This window comes from Cebidichthys violaceus, unplaced genomic scaffold (assembly GCF_023349555.1).
Source record: "Cebidichthys violaceus isolate CVI_PGR_0920_01 unplaced genomic scaffold, fCebVio1.0.p SCAF_1, whole genome shotgun sequence".
Classification (NCBI taxonomy): Eukaryota; Metazoa; Chordata; class Actinopteri; order Perciformes; family Stichaeidae; genus Cebidichthys; species Cebidichthys violaceus.
The window spans coordinates 17,080,599-17,095,535 of record NW_027176262.1 but is presented as its reverse complement, the minus strand read 5'-3'; the positions used below and the strand labels follow the sequence as shown (position 1 = coordinate 17,095,535).

General features: G+C 40.1%; 1 pseudogene; it reads left to right on the top strand.

The window, feature by feature from the left end:
- The first annotated feature begins 837 nt into the window (after nucleotides 1–837).
- LOC137865852 (melatonin receptor type 1B-like) lies at nucleotides 838–13,700 on the top strand (annotated as a pseudogene).
- Nucleotides 13,701–14,937: the final 1,237 nt, after the last annotated feature.

Below are 14,937 nucleotides of genomic sequence, written 5' to 3'. Positions count from 1 at the left end.
CAAAGTCTGGACTTAAATCTGATTGAGATGCTGTGGCATGACCTTCAACAAGCCATTTCTGATCGAAAACCATCCAATGTGGCTGAATTAAAACAATTCTGCAAAGAAGAGTGGGCCAAAATTCTTCCACAGCGATGTGAAAGACTCATTGCCAGTTATCGCAAACGCTGGATTGCAATTGTTGCCGCCAAGGGTGACAAAACCAGTTATCAGGTTTAGGGGGCAATTACTTTTTCACATAGGGCCAAGTCGGTTTGGATAGCTTTTCTCCCTTAATAAATTAAATCATCATTTAAAAACTGCATTTTGTCTTTACTCGGGTTATCTTTGTCTAATATTAAAATTTGTTTGATGATCTGAAACATTTAAGTGTGACAAATATGCAAAAAAATAAGAATCCAGGAAGGGGGCAAATACTTTTTCACAGCACTGTATATATACAGTGGGTACGGAAAGTATTCAGACCCCTTTACATTTTTCACTCTTTGTTTCATTGCAGCCATTTGCTAAAATTGAAAAAGTTCATTTTATTTCTCATTAATGTACACTCAGCACCCCATCTTGACAGAAAAAAACAGAAATGTAGAAATTTTTGCAAATTTATTAAAAAAGAAAAACTGAAATATCACATGGTCATAAGTATTCAGACCCTTTGCTGTGACACTCATATTTAACTCACATGCTGTCCATTTCTTCTGATCCTCCTTGAGATGGTTCTACTCCTTCATTGGAGTCCAGCTGTGTTTAAATAAACTGATTGGACTTGATTAGGAAAGGCACACACCTGTCTATATAAGACCTTACAGCTCACAGTGCATGTCAGAGCAAATGAGAATCATGAGGTCGAAGGAACTGCCCAAGGAGCTCAGAGACAAAATTGTGGCAAGGCACAGAGATACAGAGATATCCTGTAAGAAAACCTCTTCCAGAGTGCTCAGGACCTCAGACTGGGCCGAAGGTTCACCTTCCAACAAGACAATGACCCTAAGCACACAGCTAAAATAACAAAGGAGTGGCTTCGGAACAACTCTGTGACCATTCTTGACTGGCCCAGCCAGAGCCCTGACCTAAACCCAATTGAGCATCTCTGGAGAGACCTGAAAATGGCTGTTCACCATCCAACCTGACGGAACTGGAGAGGAAGAATGGCAGAGGATCCCCAAATCCAGGTGTGAAAAACTTGTTGCATCATTCCCAAGAAGACTCATGGCTGTACTAGCTCAAAAGGGTGCTTCTACTCAATACTGAGCAAAGGGTCTGAATACTTATGACCATGTGATATTTCAGTTTTTCCTTTTTTAATAAATTTGCAAAAATTTCTACATTTCTGTTTTTTTCTGTCAAGATGGGGTGCTGAGTACATTAATGAGAAATAAAATGAACTTTTTAGATTTTTTGGCAAATGGCTGCAATGAAACAAAGAGTGAAAAATGTAAAGGGGTCTGAATACTTTCCGTACCCACTGTATATGGGTCTGATAAGATCAGTAATAGACTATGGCTGTGTGGCATACAGTAGGTCGGCTGGGAACATGAAAAAAGGCCATCAAAGAGCTGTGGTTGGGTTGCTAAAGAGAAGGCTAGTTAATTGGGTATTCTGGATAGGAGTTATTCTCCAACTGTGGTTCTGCCAGCTATTCCTCCATGTTACTGCCACAGCCAGAAATTGATCTTGGCCTCCTTGAACTGATGAGCGACGTGGGGGAAACTGTAAGATCTTCAAGTCATACATCAGAAGGAATTACAACAATTATTTACAGATTACTACAGATGGATCTAAAGACCCTAAAACTGGTAGAACAGCAGCACCAGTAATCACAGAATTCAATGTTGAGTGTGGGAAAAGAATCAGTGATTTATCTGTGTTTGGATGTGAGATGATGGCCATAGTTATTGCCTTACAGTAGGTAGAGGACGTCAGGCCAGAGAGTAATTGCATCAGACTCATGTGCAGCGTTAATGAGTTTGACATTTTGCAACTCCAGAAGTAGAGAGGATTTATTGTATGAAATACTTCAATCACTATTCAGCATCCATCAAATGCGGTTGGCGGTTAATTTTGTATGGGTCCCTGCCCATGTTGGAGTCAAAGGCAATGAGAAAGCGGATAAAGCAGTAAAAAGGGCTTTGAAGAGTGGGAGAAATAACGTTAATGTAAATATAATTCACAAGCTAAAGTAGTGATAAAGGGACAAATCAAAAAGATATGGCAGAATGAATAAAAGGGGTAACCTTTTTCTAATGAAATAGAAAAGAGGAGATGATTATAACAAGACTAAGGAATGGCCATACTAGTCTTAACAGTTCACTCTGTTATTGGAAAGCATAACAATGGAAAGTGTGAATTTTGTGAAGAAGAAACTGTGGACCATGTTTTATTGTCCTGTCTGAGGTACGAGTCAGTGAGAGAAGTTATGAAAAAAGGTCTAAGAGAGATTGGAGAGGAAAATATCATTAATGTACTAAAGAAACATTTTAATGTTGGAAACTTCTTCTGGAGTATTTAGAGTCAACAAGACTAATGAATACAATGTAAGGAAAATAAAAAATGTATTTACTTATTTAGTTTATATATCATTTTATTTATTTATTTATTTGTTTCATATTAGAGAGGGTCTCCTTAGTCCACACCAGATTAGTGGGTGGTGCACCCAAAAGCTGTTTGACAACCGTCTTTTGTCTGTTGGTTCGTCTCCTATTTTCCTGTTTGTAGCGCTCTTGCAGTTGTCCTTTTTATCTGATCCTGTTAGTTTGTCAATTTGACTATTTCTGGCCTTTGGATCTTTAGCCACTCATCTTTCGACTCACCTGCTATGTAGGTTTTGTTTTGGAAGTTTCTTCATTAAAATGACTGTTCTTCTGCTTCCTGTGTTACAGCATTTGGGTCCATCCCCCTGCTTGAGAGCACCACGTAGGGAGATCAACGAAGCTGCTCTGAGGTTGGCACGTTGGGAGGCATCATCAATGCCATGTCTGGGGAGTTATTTTAGTCCTTAGCTACGTAACTGGGCTAAGGACTTTTTTAACACCCCTGATTCTCAGCGTGCCTCCCACTTAGCTATCCTCCACCCTGCTTCTTAGCCTGCTAGCCCTCAGCCAGCTAGCATTCAACCCGCTAGCCCTCAGTTGAACAGCCTGCTGGTCCCCAGTCGGCTAGCCGGCTACCAGCTAGTCACCAGCCTGCTAGTCTCCAGATGGCTAGTCTTCAGCCAGCTTCTCAGGCTGCCCCAGCTCTTAACCTGTTCCTGGGAACCTGAACTAGATTGACCAAAATGCTCAATGTAATCTGATGAATAAAATAATTATCATTGACTATACTCAAATAGTTAGGTTTTCTTTGGCTAAAAAATGCCCAGACCTTTAGGCAACTTAAACTTGACTTAAACTAGAATTACTGCCTCGTTGTTGTTTGTCTCTGCCATCCAGTTAAGTTGTAGTTTACATCCATGTCGGTTCAATATGTCCTGACTTCATTTTATCCAATTAGACATTTGTGTGAAATTGTCATAATTAGCATGAATTCTTGAGTTGTGGCCAAAAGTGTGTTTTGTGAGGTCACAGTGACCTTTGACCCTCATATTCTTATCAGTTCATACTGAGTCCAAGTGAACGTTTGTGCCAAATGTGAGGAAATTCCCTCCAGGCATTCCTGAGATATCGTGTTCGTGACAGACAATCTGAAAACATATTGCCTCCGTCCTCGGCTGTCAGCGGCATTAAAATCAGGAGTTTGGCTCAATATGACAATAATGACTAAATCCTTAATGTTGGGAACGAAAAGAAGCGTGTTTGAGTTATCAGCATATATAAAAACAAAATTATTGACATCAATAGAATTATTAATGTCAGTAAGATTATTAACGATTATTAATAATAATGAGGCACCACCCTGCGAACAGGGACCAATAACCAAACTATAAACTAAGTCTGAGAATTAGTAATCACTCACAATGTCAATAGTTAAAGTGCTATTACACATTCAGAGTGAAAGTGAAGGTTTAAGTTCGAGCAACAGACCACATATCCAGCTATTATCACAATACATGCACAAAGTAATCACAGACAGCTGCTCTTCAAAATATAACAGAGTTTATTAAGTTCCACGTGTCTGAGCCGTTAGCTCACTCTGAGCTATATGTAGCTTAACGCTGTATGTATGTGTTGGTTAGTAAAAGAAGAGAGAAAGCAAACAAAACAAAATAAATCCTCCAAAAACAAAATAAGATCCTCCCCGCCGTGGTGGAGTACGGAAGATTGTTCTCTCATCTACAGAAACACGACTGATGACTCTTTGATTCGCACAGCCACGGTTCTGACCTCTGAACTGATGAGAAACAACTTCCGCCTCCGCTAGCGGTGAATCATCTCAACACGATTGCAATAGTATGAAATACACAGTAACTTTTACACAACAGTACCGATTTTGATCGTTAATCTCGGCGATTATTGAGCATACACACCACGTTATAAAAAATTACAGTAACTTAAGCAACACAAACAAGATAAAGATAATAAGATAAACACAATAACCTAACTCTGCTCAGACTCTATTTGCCTTACTATGAGTTGATTTTGTGGTGGTCGATGCGGTCCTTCTGAGTCCTTGGCTGACTCAGGTTGCGTGGCTCCATGATAGAACTCTCTGTGCATCAGAGAATTTCTTCGGCTCGTTAAAGGAATCTTCCTTTCCTTACAGCTGGATGTGTGAAATTATATTATTGGGGGTTTGGCCCTTATCAACCCCAAATCAGGCTTCAGGTTGCTCTGCAAAATGGGAAGGCCTGATTCCTTTGTTTCAAAGCACATGGCGAGGCCAAGCACATGGGCCCAACATTAATATAGCCATGCTCATCAATTTCATCCTGATCTGGGCTCTGCAGTCACCCTTTAGGCCTCTCCTCATCTAGCTCTACTTCAACCTCTTTCTCCTTACTTTATCTCTGTCTGTCCTCTGACTTCTAACTTTCTGGTCTGTTGTAGGAGCAGGGATTTTGTGTGGCGTGACTGATGCCAGGAACTCTGGGAAGTGACCACAGAACTCTGATAAACATTCAGCCAGTAGCACTCAGTAACATTTGGAATGAAGGTTATTTCCAATGTCGGTTTTCTTCACTTATTCATTAAACCTTACTGCTAACAACAGATTGCCGGTCTATGACGTCTACAGGACTCCAAGGGAACACTAGCAAACTTGTTGCTCATATGTTGGCTTTAGACAGCATCATAAATGTCATCTCAGGTTACCAAAACATCTGTGATTTGCTGCAGATCAGACTGAAAACACGATAAATCCCTTTCACACAAGGGGAAGGAGACTTTAACTGAGTTTACCTTCAGCAGGGTTTACCCTCAGTGACATCCCTACTTGCAATTTAAAAAGCGTAATGAGGACTCTGCACCAGCAGCAAAGTATTCCTAATCTCCATTAGTTCTGCTCTCCTTCCCTTTGCCCTCACTGTGAGAAAACCAGCACGGCCTATATTAAACATCAGAAGGAATTGACAGAGTATCCTTCTAATAATACCGGAGAGGCTGTCGGCAAGCATCTATAATTGATACAAGTGCTACTTGTGTTGCTTTCGAGAGTCTGTGTTTTCTTCAGGTCACACACTATAGCACTAACACAAGGAGGAAACATGTTGTTCTGGGAGCACTCAATCTTCTCTCCTTCAGATTATATAAACTTGATCTGCCTTTGCATTGGCCCTTGTGGATGTGTGTGTACGAGAGAGAGAGAGAGAGAGAGAGAGAGAGAGAGAGAGAGAGAGAGAGAGCTTCCATTCAGTGATTTCCCAGAGAGAGCGATATCTTCCTCAGATGAGCTGTCTCTCACTCTCTCCCTTGAGCCACATATACCCTCCTTTTATCTTAGCTGTTCCTCCCTCTCTCCTGTCCTTCCTCTTGTGAATCCTTCCTCACTCCTTCTTTACCCTGATTTCACAAACCCCTCTTCGCTTTTTCATCTCCTTAGCTCCTCTCTGTCCTCCTCAGTCTCTTTAGTAATGTTCAGCTAGTGATATGGTTGCATCATGTAGTGGTGTTATTACTATTGCGGATTTCAACATTTAATGTGACACTGCACTGCTACTTTCACAGCTATAACGTTACTGCTAATCATCACACACACTCTCAAATAACTCTGTTTGAATAAAAACATTGAGGCTTTCACCCCATAACTTTTCCTAAATGTGAGTTTGTGGGGTTTTCTGAAGCCCAGAAGGTACTAAAATAAAACAAACACATGCTTAGAAAAGCTGCATTTTAGATCAGAGCTGCCACACAATTAGGAACACAGCCTCTGATTAGTCGACAAATTCAACCTACGGCATCAGGAACTGCTAGTGGACGGCTACAACAACAATAACTGTTGTTAAAACAAAAAAACTTGACAAATGTACACTATAAAAAAATATAAACACTGTAAAGTGGTACAGGGTCTAAAAGGTTGGTGATCCTGCTCTATGATCTGTGATGTTTAGTTTCTCTCCCATCATTTATAGTAACTTCATCAAACAAATGCATTATTGATGTGCTTGTGAATTAAAACAATGAAATTACATATGGTGGCATCTGTAGAGGGGGCTAGAATGCTGGCAGTCCAGTGATAACCTAACCTGCATGTCTTTGGACTGGTGAGGAAACCCACACAGAAACCCAGCACCTTTGTGCTGTGAGGCAACTGGACTACCATGCCCAACATTTCTATGACACAAAAAAGTGAAAGGTTAGGCTTACATGGGATTTACTGGCTACAATTATGTTCCCTGAGGATGAACCATTTATCTATCCTCTATAACCCCACACTTAAGCTATCTTTGAAGCCATCATTCAGATGACATTTAATAGGCAGATTGTTGAGCAATGAGTCTGCTTATACAGCATCAGCAAGATAGTATGATATGTATGTTGTAATAAAACATTCTAAAAAGAGCTGTTCTAGGTCAGTAGTACTTGTACTTTAGATACTTAAACATGCATTCAACCTTCATTAGGTAAATTGTGTGTGAGTTACAGTAAGAAGTAGCTAAATAAGTTTGTACAGTGCAAAAGCAGTCTACAGGTAAATAGGATTTGTTTGTCTGGAGGCAGATGGATGTCAGTGATGAACTCAAACTTACTAGTAGAACATTATGTTTAACATTTCATTAGCTGAAATGTGTCGTACACAGTAAACTAAAGCAGTTCCTTATTTATAGTAAGCCCCATCTTTTCTTTCTCTTCCTTCCTAGTCCAGCTGTGTACTCCCCATGAATTTAACACCACCACCCTAAACTGCTTGTTTTAGTACTCTATATATGACCAGATCAGCATTTATTACATCAGGGGTTGACACAGATCCTGTCTGCATTGAATTATGCAAAACAAGTGTTTAGAAACTGTGTATGTGTGTGACTGCTGTTTTTCCAAAACCCCAACAGTGTTCTTTAGTGCATATTTTCAGTGTGTGTGTGTGTGTGTGTGTGTGTGTGTGTTTCTATTCAATGAATATATGCATTTCTATCAGTTGGAGCGGAGCCAGCAGCTCTGGTGTCTCCTCTCCTCGCTCTGCTTCCCTCTGTGGCTCGCTCTGCTTTCCGCTCTGCTCTGCACTACTGTAACGTGATTTGGTGGATTCCCCTGACATTTACTTATCTGAAAGAGCGCAGGCTGCCATCGTTTCACAGAAGTGTAGCATCTACATCATTACCAGCAAAAACTGCTTCAAACAACAAAGGCTGACCCAGCAGCTGACAGCAGTCACCAACACAGTGGCTGACAATGAGCCCAGCACCTGACAACACACCTCTGCGCTTGACATTAGAATCAAGCCTGTGCCTGAAGCAACAAACCCTTATTCACAACGTGTTGTGATGCAGATTCAACTTAGTCAGGCTGCCTTTGAGTCATCCGAATTCTGTACGTGTAACACTGGCTGTCCTGGATAATGGACCTTACTCATGTTGGGAGAGTGCTGATAGAAAGAGACAGGGATAACACACAGCCAAGGTGCTGATTGTACACTTTGACACATCAGATGGACAAGTGTTGCCCTGGAAACAGAGAAGAAAGCTTAGCTTGGCAAAGAAATATACTAAAGATTTCCAAAATGATGTTTATAATAGGCACTTGAAGGAGAAGTATCTTGAAGTATGGACTTCCATTTGTAAAGCTTCTGTCCCTCTCTATTTCAATACTGGGGCCTCTTCTGTTCAACATCTACATGCTCCCACTAGCTCAGATTATGGAAAACAACAAAGTGTGTTATCATAATTATGCAGACGACACACAAATCTAGATAACTATATCACCAGGGGACTATAATCCGATACAATGGCTGGGTAAATGCATTGAACAAATCAACAACTGGATGTGCTAGAATTGTCTTTAATTAAACAAAGTAGTAACAGAAGTAATTTTTGGTACAAGGATGAACGATTGAAAGTCAGCGCTCAGCTAGGTGTAGTTATGGATTCAGACCTCAACATGAACAGCCATATCAAGACAATCACAAAATCAGCCTACTATCACCTGAAGAATATATCAAGGATTAAAGGACTTGTGTCTCAACAGGATTTGGAAAAAATTGTCCATGCATTTATCTTCAGTAGACTCGACTGCTGTAACGGTGTGTTTACAGGGCTCTGTAAAAACTCAATCAGAAAGCTGCAGCTGATTCACAACGCTGCGCTCGAGTTCTCACTAAGACCAAGAAAGTGGATCACATCACTCCAATTCTGATGTCTTTGCACTGGCTTCCTGTCCAACAAAGAATTGACTTTAAAATCCTGCTGTTGGTTTATAAAGCACTGAATGGTTTAGGGCCAAAATACATCTCTGATCTGCTGCTACCTTATGAACCATCCCGACCCCTTAGGTCGTCTGGGACCGGTCTACTTTCTGTTCCCAGAGTCAGAACTAAACATGGAGAAGCAGCGTTCAGTTTTTCTGCTCCACATATCTGGAACAAAGTCCCAGAAAGCTGCAGGTCTGCTGAGACCCTGAGAAACTCTTTCCTTTTTGTCCACTCCTCTCCTTCCAAACATTTTCTCCTTTGTTCCCCACACACCAGTCTTTCCAGGGTAATCAGCCACATCTCTTTTAGCTGGGCAGCAGCCTTGGTCCCGGCTGCCCTGCTGACTATGATAATTGTAGTCAGTTAACCAGATGCCATGATGGGTTGTAGTCTCTGCTGCAACCACTGGGAGGGGATGGCCAAATCTCAATGTCCCCTCTTACGAACTCATGGACTTTGAGGCGCACTCCCGCGAAGTCCGTGAGGGTTTAGGGATGTCCCACTGTCAAATCTTCAAGTGTTTGAGGGCTCTCTGGCAGACATTTTGAGCCCTTTATGAACCCTTTCCGTAAGTCAGCATGGTATGTTGACTTAGCCTAAGGGAATTACCCACAAGTCATAGCAACGTGACATTAAACACAGGGTAACCAGTGGACGCATGAAGATGTTAAAAAAAAGGTAAACAAAGAGGACGGCTCACGTGTGTTCAACCTGTCTTATTATATTTACACAGAAACATTAAGGGTTAAAGATGGAACAAAAAATAAACTTGTCAGTGGATATATATTTATTTATCCATCAAATATTTGATTTTGTCATCGAAGATGTTTTGACAAAAACAAGTAAATAGATTATATGAAATGACCTCTCATCTTGTGAGGAAAGAGCCTGAAGACGTTCAAATCAGGGAGTACAAAGTATAAAATAAATACCCACAATTATACATCTTATTTTTTGTCATTTTCATGGTAACGTGATATGTTGCAGCAAAGTGCTATCCCATTCATATTTACACCATTTTGAGCCCTTGCAGCCTCTCACACTCAACCACTTACCAGGTGACTTTCAATTAAGTCCTTGAGGGTTCAGGGCTTAGGGTTTAGGGAGGACATTGGTATTTGGCCGATGTATCTCCCATTGATGATACTCCCTCTCATGACATCACATTCTGTATTTTATTTCTTACACTGCTTTTTAGTGTTTTAATTACGTGTTTTAGTTGTTTTTAAATCTCCTTTTCTTTTGCCTCATGTTTTGATGCTTTTAATGGTTTTATGTGAAGCACTTTGAATTGCCTTGTTGTTCAAATGTGCTATACAAATAAACTTGCCTTACTGTGCTGTTGCAGTGTTGGACTTGGTCTAATTTTGTAATTAATTTAAATAGTCGGGACATTAGTCAGTTATATAAGTTGCAGATAATATTTGATGTAGATCTCTGTCCCATTCTGAATTTGCACATTATATATAAATATCATACATTATTTGTTTCATGGAGACTTGCTTTCACTGTGCTTTCTGCAGAGCTAAACTATTGCAGAAATGGAAAGAAAACAAAAATCTGATGCACAGACGAGTTGTGGCAAAGTAGCCTCTTTTGCGAAATTTTGTCACATGTTCCTTCTGGCTAAGTTTTCATTGGCAGGTTTGTCAGTATGAAACAGAAAAAAATGGACATTTAAAAACGAGGCCTATTTGCAGGCCTCAGCTCGAATAAAGATAAGAAATTAATTGTATAAAAAAAAAAAAAAAAAAAAAAAAAAAAAAAAACTTTTTTTATATATTTTTGAGATGAGAAAAATCATGGAACTATCAGAATACATGTTACTGGTTCACATAAGATAAGGATGGAACACAGCAGAACTTGGAAAACTCAAAAGCTCGATCTTGAAAAACAGCACTTTTAGGGTATTGTTTTTTGGAAAGTATGGGTATCCAAGACTTTTAATATGCTGGGCTCTTAGAACAACTGATATAGGCTCTATATACACAGCTATACATAGATACAGTGAAACATTTATGAAATATAGAGCATTTCAAATTAGAAAACTGATCAAATACTCCAATATTTGAATAAAAAAGTATTTTTAAAATTCAAAAACACTCTATATCACTTCTATGTATCACTCATGATGTTCATTGAATCAATAGACCGAAGATTGGACCTTTTTTGAGTGTTTTAAGCTCTTTCTATGCCCTTTTTAGTTATTTAGTTTAAGGTCAAATCCTGCTTCAGACTCTCTGTTCAGGGCTGTATCTCAGCCCCCCCTTCTCCGATTTTCACCATTGAGACATCCTTCGAACCGTAGGAGCCAATAGAATTGCCTGGAATTGAAAGCTAGATGATTGACAGCACTGTTAGCCAATAAAGCTCAAAAAGGTCCAGCTCTGAAATCTGATTTGCTGAGCTTCCAACCCTCCCAAGAATCCGAGGAGTGTCGGAGAGACACGAATCGAACGGATTCACACGGAGCACCAGCAGCTGGACAAACATGCGTTGGAAGTACGGAGATATTCCATTTTTTCGCTGAGATTCGACCAAAAGTAAGTACAATATTCGATGAAAGCTGTGTGACTTTTTGTGTTCGAAGCTGAATATCTCTGCGATGGTTTACCGGGGATAGAAATGGAAACTATGTCCGTAATCTCCGTCAGGCGCTCGTGCTTTTTCATGCTGCATGTTCGTAGGTAGCACGTTGCTAACGGAGTGTAGCAGCCTTTTTCTCCGGTCTGTCCCAGTCATATCGAGTATGATTTATGATATTTTGTTATTTGTTTGCTTGGCTGATGGGAGATGTGTTTGTCTCGTGTAGAAGTGACCTAGTTCATGTTGTTCCCAGGACGCTGAGGTTTCTGCAGAACTATAACATCACTATATTCGTTCTTCGTGGGTTCTCTGCCAGTTACTTTTAACACAAAACTCTCTAAGTTTTGATGTACTCTGCGTCCAAATGGGGGACCCTCGGGTGTATCTGGTTTTAACTTGGGTTTAGTTTGTTCTTGGGAGTTAACTGAGTGATGTGTTATAGGGCTGGGCGGTATGACCAAAAATATACCAATGAGACTGTATTGCTGAATTACATCTGAAACATTTTGATAGCCATGGAAAGTGGCACCTTAATGCATTGGCTTACCGGGGCTGATGAGACACAAGCTTTAAAAAAATGTAATATCAGGGTTTTCCTTGCTATGGTATGGCTGAAATAGCCAATGTGGGTTCGCAAAATACATTTCGGCCAATGTGTTCTACCTCTTTTGCTTTCCACACAGACTGTTTACTTGTATTTAATGTTCGAACGTGATTGGTCAATACTACTAGGAATACAAATGGAAATGGGAACCCTTCCGATGACAAAATTGTGTCCCATTTCTCTAGATTTTATATGTGAATGTTTATAGAGATTACCCTTAGCCAGGATAAACAGCATCGATATATTAATGGATGGATGGATATTATATAGCCTGCCATTTGTGAGGTGTGGCCATGCATATACATGGACCTGCTGCTGCTACACTCAAGGTTATTACAGTTTCAATCACAATCACAATTTCCTGTCCTTCTGTCTTTCACAGGAAATGTCTTTGTGGTGAGCTTGGCCTTCGCTGACTTGGTGGTTGCATTTTACCCCTACCCTCTGGTGTAGTACGCCATCTTCCATGACGGCTGGTCACTGGGTGACACCCAGTGCAAGGTGACTTTGTTTTGGAATTTTTTTGTTTTCTTTTGTTGGAAGTTAATAGCGTTAATTTAGCAACACTAGACTTTTGTTATGTGTGGAAAGCTATACTACAAGCTACTCTGAGAAAGTGGCTTAACACTATGATGCCATTTCTCATCAAGGAACATCTACTATTAATTAGTACAATAAACAAATGCTCATTCATACTCATTATTTTGTGGTGTTTTTATTTCTCTCTCTCTCTCTCTCTCTCTCTCTCTCTCTCTCTCTCTCTCTCTCTCTCTCTCTCTCTCTCTCTCTCTCAGGTGAGTGGCTTCCTGATGGGCTTGAGCGTCATTGTCTCCATCTTCAATATAACAGGCATCGCCATCAACCGCTGCTGTTACATCTGCCAGAGCTTCAGCTACGACAAGCTGTACAGCTACCGCAACACACTGCTGCTGGTCGCACTCATCTGGATGCTGACAGTCATAGCCATTGTGCCCAACTTTTTTGTTGGCTCGCTGCAGTATGACCCATGCACTCATGCACATTTTCACAGACAGTAAGCACGTCCTACACCATCACAGTGGTGGTCATCCATTTCTTTGTGCCCATTGCTGTGGTCACCTTCTGCTACCTGCGGATCTGGATCCTGGTCATGTGAGGCGGAAGGTAAAGTCAGAGGTCCGCCCTCACATCAAGCCCAGTGACATGAGGATCTTTATCACTATGTTTGTGGTGTTCGTGGTGTTTGCCATTTGTTGGGCACCTCTCAACTTCATTGGGCTTGCTATTGGTATCAACCCTGAAGCAGTAGCATCTCACATCCCAGAGTGGCTCTTTGTGGTCAGCTACTTCATGGCTTACTTCAACAGCTGTCTTAATGCTATAATCTATGGCCTGCTGAACCAGAACTTCCGCAGGGAATACAAGCGGATCGTCATGTCTGTGTGGATGCCACACCTCTTCTTCCAGGAGACATCCCGGGAAGGCACTGAGGGCATTAAAAGTAAACGCTCGCCAGGACTCAATAACAACGAGCAAGTAAAAGGAGAACCTCTGTGACAGTGTTTCCCTCCTCTTTCATCTCCTCGTTCCTCCTCTTCTGTGTTTACTTGTGGAGTGCCATCGATCAGACTTTATTCTCTACTGTACCAAAGCAAGGAGCTCTAGAAATACAGATATAGTGCAGTTACTGAGATTAATTTGAAAGAAGATGACCTATTGACAACAATAGCTGTGTTATCCATTCTTTTAAGAGTGCCATTCATACAACTTAAGGCTCATCAATTGCAGTTTGTACTGATACAAACTGCAATTTTTAAAATAGTAGATGGACTTAAATACATTTGAGAAAATGTATTTGGAAATTGATTGATTTGAAATTGATTTTTTATGTTTTGATGTTTATACCATTGCTCATCTTATTGTAGTTTACAGTAAATCACCACAGATTCATCTGACAAAGGGAAAAGATAAATGGAGACAAAACTCAAAACAGACATAGCATGCTGCAGAAAAACAAATCATTAAATGTGAAACCATTGAATTGTCTGCATGCAGATTTTCACCTCACAAGGATTAAAAGTCAACAACATTGTATTACAGAGCACAACATTTTGAGAATTACTTGCACAAAAAGTCTGACCGGGACTTTTATGGACCCCAACCGATGAACCCTAATGAATCTTGACACTTCCTGTTTTTACCCAAGTAGTTCCAGGAACTAAGGATCTCTAGAGGGTAAACTCACGAACTGAATCAGGAAGAACATTTAGCAAATTAGCCTGATAGCCGATTTAAAAAAACAACTGTGGTGTTTGAAACCATTTTCACATGTGACAAAACAGTAACACTCTGACTCTATAAACTCAGACTGAAAAAAAAGCAATAATCTGCTGAGTACCTTGGTTATTTATTTTTGTTTTAGAATATAACCCTGTAAATGAGTTGCGGCAACCTGAGGGCTTCTTCTATTCCTGCAGTAATTAGATTTTCCTACAGATTTTTGCATTATTGATTTTTGTCAACAGATTTTCACCTGGTTTTTAGTATTCAAAATATTTAACGATAAGCTTTTTAAGAATATGAAAAACAAAAATAGATGAGCCCTTAACACGCATTGCAAGTTATTATGTATAATGATTTGTACATCTCAGGGTGCCTGCCTCCTTTACTTTGTGGGCACTATGTATTTGACAGAGGAGGCACCAAAAGATTAGTAATTTAGGTGTTTAACATCATTAAGTCCATGATGGTTGTCGGACAGTCCACAGAGTGGCTTCTTCATCCTTCTGGATTTCTGCACTACTGTGTTTTTGGCACACAAAATATTTTTTAAGGGTAAACTGTAATTATTGTATCTTTCCTGTCTATTAGAAAAAAAACCGATTCAATTATTTTCTCTCTTTTTTAATGATAACCATGGGTAAATGCACTACAGCATGATGAATCCTTAACAGACTTCCATCGTCAGTACACTCACTTTTTAGGACAAATAAACA